Source organism: Rhinolophus ferrumequinum, chromosome 18 (assembly GCF_004115265.2).
Source record: "Rhinolophus ferrumequinum isolate MPI-CBG mRhiFer1 chromosome 18, mRhiFer1_v1.p, whole genome shotgun sequence".
In the NCBI taxonomy this organism is placed as follows: Eukaryota; Metazoa; Chordata; class Mammalia; order Chiroptera; family Rhinolophidae; genus Rhinolophus; species Rhinolophus ferrumequinum.
Genome location: NC_046301.1, coordinates 42,252,764 through 42,256,839, shown reverse-complemented (window position 1 = coordinate 42,256,839; position 4,076 = coordinate 42,252,764). Strand labels below are relative to the sequence as shown.

The window sequence follows — 4,076 nt, the reverse complement described above, 5'->3', positions numbered from 1 at the left end:
AAAGACAATCCTAGGCGCTACCTTGGCCTGTGCCTTGAAAGTCCTCTGTGACCACTTAATTTACCTCTTTGATTATGACAACCGATATCAGGTTTTCATGCTCACTCTCTGGGTGACCTTGAGCAAGTCATGATTTTTCTCTGGGCTTGTGTGAATAGATGCAAAGATGGAATGGAATCTATTTTCCATTAATCTTTCTCAAAAAGAAGAAAATTAGATTGTGTACTCAGAGCTTTCCTTTGCCAGAGAGGCCTTTGACAGATATATAATACATTATTGTTTTTGGAACCAACCCTGGCCTGCTGCCTTGTAAACGGAGGTGCTCAATCAATACTCTGGTTGATAGATTGGTTCAGGAAGTGAAGGTGTCCATGTGAGAAATCTACAATCAGAAATAGCCCTAATAAAACAGATTTAGCAGAATCTCCATTAAGTGTGCAGATGAAAATGTTTTCTCTCTTCTGAGTCAAGTGAGACACACTGAAGGCATAAAGTAAGGCACGAAGATACCATATGTCTAAAATCCAGGTCATTCCTGAAAAATATGTGAATCTAGCAACATAAAGTGCCCAAAGGAACTAGAGACACCACTAGATATTTATGAAGGACAACATTGCATTTATTGGGAAGAATCTACAACTCCTTAAAAGATAGCATATACATGAAATACCTTTGTCAGCTAACTCTCCCAAACTACCCATGTGGCATGTGCTGGTCTATTCTAGTAGCTTTGTTTTGTCCAGAAAAAAATATGACATAGAATCTTACTATATTCGGAGTTGGGGAAATGGTTCCAGCAAAAACTAGTCATTTTTTTCTCTATACATGGCTCTAATGAGCCAGAGTACATTAAGCCCTACATATTAAGGGAGCTAAAGATTTGATCATTTTGAATTTAAATATTTGAGGGAGACTTTTGGAAAAGCATTGCCTGGATTGTATTGTTACCTCCACTAGAGTTAGAAAAAACATTTATTTTATCATATTGTTATCATGCGTGCATTGTACTATTATAGGACAACCTGCACCTGCAAAACCCTCTCCTTCCACCTGATAACACACTGTTCCCACCCTGTACACCCCTGTCACAATGTCTGTGATTGTCTATTGGAATTATTCCTTGAGACCTTTTGGAGCTATGTGTATTAATATTTCCAATAATCTAAATTGCATGATGTAGAAGGAATTATAGATTGGGAGCTAAAGTCAGCCGAAATCATTTTATTTGATTAACTTAGAACTATCCTTTATCATTTAACAGCTAGGAACTTGGAAATAATGAGACGAAGACCCAGCAGGAGTGAAAGTGGGAAATCAGCATTAAATCTTTGAGCACCTTATGTGAAAAGAGGGTATTCTAAAAGGACATAAAGGGAAAAAATGAAAGAGCGGAAGCAGACAGACAAATTCCATTTTGCTTTCTAATCTTCAGGAAGACTTAAATGCATTTTAATTTGCATAAACATAGCATGATTTCGAGAATAAGGAACCAGAGAAGGCTGTGCCAACTATAGTAGATAATTAGAAAAGATTCTATATCATCGCCTGAGAAATATTAGCTGAGATGGCCCCTTCCTAAGAGAGAAGTGTCATATGACTGTAAACGCAGGCCTGCCAGAACACCACACACACACACACACACACACACGCTCAGGCTGTCCTCCACGCCATAGGAGAGAATGGCTGCAGAAACCTGGAAGCCTGTTTGAAGAGATGCTCCTTGCCAAAAACTATTAAAACCTTCCAAGAAGGGGGTAGACCCAGAGGTTGGCCTTGCAGTGTAGGAGATAAAGAATGGAGTGATGCCATTCGAGTGGGGAGAAAACTCTCAGGCAACCTGACTTTGATAAATGATTTTAACTGTGATTCCAAAACAACAGAATGCATGAAGTGGGTGCTGACAGCATCTAGGGACAAGCAACATTGCACTTGCATTTATCAACCCAAGCTCAATCCCATGGCAGACGTGCTTCATAAGATCGTGTGTAGCATCATAGAAAGCAGCCTGATACTGTGAAAAGGGCACTCTGTTAGAAGTCAGGAGCCCCAGGAAGTGCCTGCAGACATTACTGAGTACCTACCATTTGACAGACACTTTAGTTTTCAATTAGCAATATTCGTGCCTCGGATAAACCTCATTGGCTACGATACTGCCACTGCGTAAAGCTGACAGACACTTTAGTAAGTCCGTTACCAGCAGTATTTATTCAGTCCTCCCAGCACCCTCCGTGACAGGCAGGGATGTGTTGGACCAGCTTGTACCAGTATATGTTTGCATCTCTTCCTAGGTCTGTGTTCAGTAAAGTAACACTGGTAGCTTGAAATTAGCCATGGTGGGTCTATTTACTTAGGGGCAACCAGCAAATGGAATAATTCAGTATTTTTTTTTCCTCCAAGTAGCTGGATGTTAAACATTCACGAGCATACTGCTGGCGATAAGTACCGCTATTATTCCCTCCTTATGAATAAGGACAGCAGCCCTGAGAAGTTAGGAAACTTCCCCCAAAGCCATATGGCTGGATAGTGCTGGAGCCTAAACGCAATCTCAAAATCTATTTGGTTCCAAAGCCCATGCCTCTAACCCATATGTGCTGAGAAGATCCCTGACGACTTGGAATCTATCGCTAAACTTCTTTGGACTCCAGTCACCTGCTCAGTAACCTGCATGGCTTAAACGGAAAGGTTAGTGGTTTTATCCAATTTCTCTCGTCTATCTGTGTGGCGATCACGCAAATGAATTCACACCCCATCGTTTAAGACCTTTCAAGAGGAAGAGAGGCTCAGTATGCCTGGTCCCACTTAAAGTTTCTCCAGTATACTATGCACGTTCTGAGGTTCACAATCTCTTTCCTTCTTGCTCAGCACCCTTCCTTTCACCATCCTGTACATGTACCTTTGTAATATTGTGATTTGTAATAGGAAATGTGTATTTGGTCTTCATCCCCATTCCTGGCACAGAGCTTCAAAAGCTCTTGGAATTTCCAAATGTTGAGGGATAATGGTGTCTCTTGTTAATAAGCTGACTTTTGGAAAGCCATAGGTAACTTAAGGAGGGGGGGCTAGTTGCCATGGAAACCAACCAGGTGATCGAAGGGTTGGAATTTTCAGTCCCACTTCTTGACCTCTGGGGAGGAGAGAAGGGCTGGAGATTGAGTTCATCACCAATGGTCAATGATATAATCAGTCACGCCTATGTAAGAAGCCTCCAGAAAACCCAAAAGTATGGGCTTCAGAGAGCTTCTGGGTTGGTGAGCACAAGGAGGCGCTGGGAGAGTGATACACTCAGAGAGAGCAGGGAGGCTCCGCACCATTTCCCCACACCCTGCCCTACGCATCTCTTCCATCTGGCTCCTCCTGAGTTCTATCCTTTTATAATAAACCTGTCATCTAGTAAGCAATATATTTCTCTGAGTTCTGTGAGATGCTTTAGCAAATTAAATGAACCCAAGGAGGGTGTCATGAGACCCTCCAGTCTATAGCGAGTAGTTCAGAAGCACAGGTGACAACCTGGACCTGCCATTGGAGTCTGAAGGGAGCAGGGGGAGCAGTTTTGCAAGACTGAGCCTTTAGCAGGTGGGACCTGGAGCTGTCTCCAGGTAGACAGTGTCAGAAATGAATCAACTGCTGTGTGGTATGGAAAAAGAACTGACAGTGGAATTGGTGTCAGAATCAGAATCTTTCATCTTTCAGGGCCTGGCTCATCTTCTCCTCCTCTGAGCCAGCATGCATTTTTGATTGGGACAGAAGACAATTTGAGAGCTTAGGATAGTTTTCGGGACAGGTGTGACATAAATGGAAGACCTCAGTGGGAGCCATATGATAATAAAAGTTCATAGGATGTTACTGTTTATGGAAGATACTGGTGGAGTGCCTTAGTTCAGAGTGGGTGTTCAAAAATGTCTGTGAAACAAATAAATGGTTGAAAGTAAAAAAAATTAGTGATACCTAACCATTAAGTCATTCTTTAGATAAAAGATTCTAAAGCTAGATATCATTCCCCTATCTAAAGTAATCAAATTTTGCATTCAAAGCCTTTAATCTTGCTAGTATGGAAACGTTAATGGACGTGAAGGAAA

The 4,076-nt window shown here is 41.7% G+C and overlaps 1 non-coding gene across 1 annotated transcript; it reads right to left on the bottom strand.

Moving 5' to 3' along the window:
• Positions 1 to 2,023: 2,023 nt before the first annotated feature.
• LOC117038578 (U4 spliceosomal RNA) lies at positions 2,024 to 2,168 on the bottom strand. The gene has a single exon (XR_004425673.1). It is a non-coding gene; the product is annotated as a U4 spliceosomal RNA (small nuclear RNA).
• Positions 2,169 to 4,076: the final 1,908 nt, after the last annotated feature.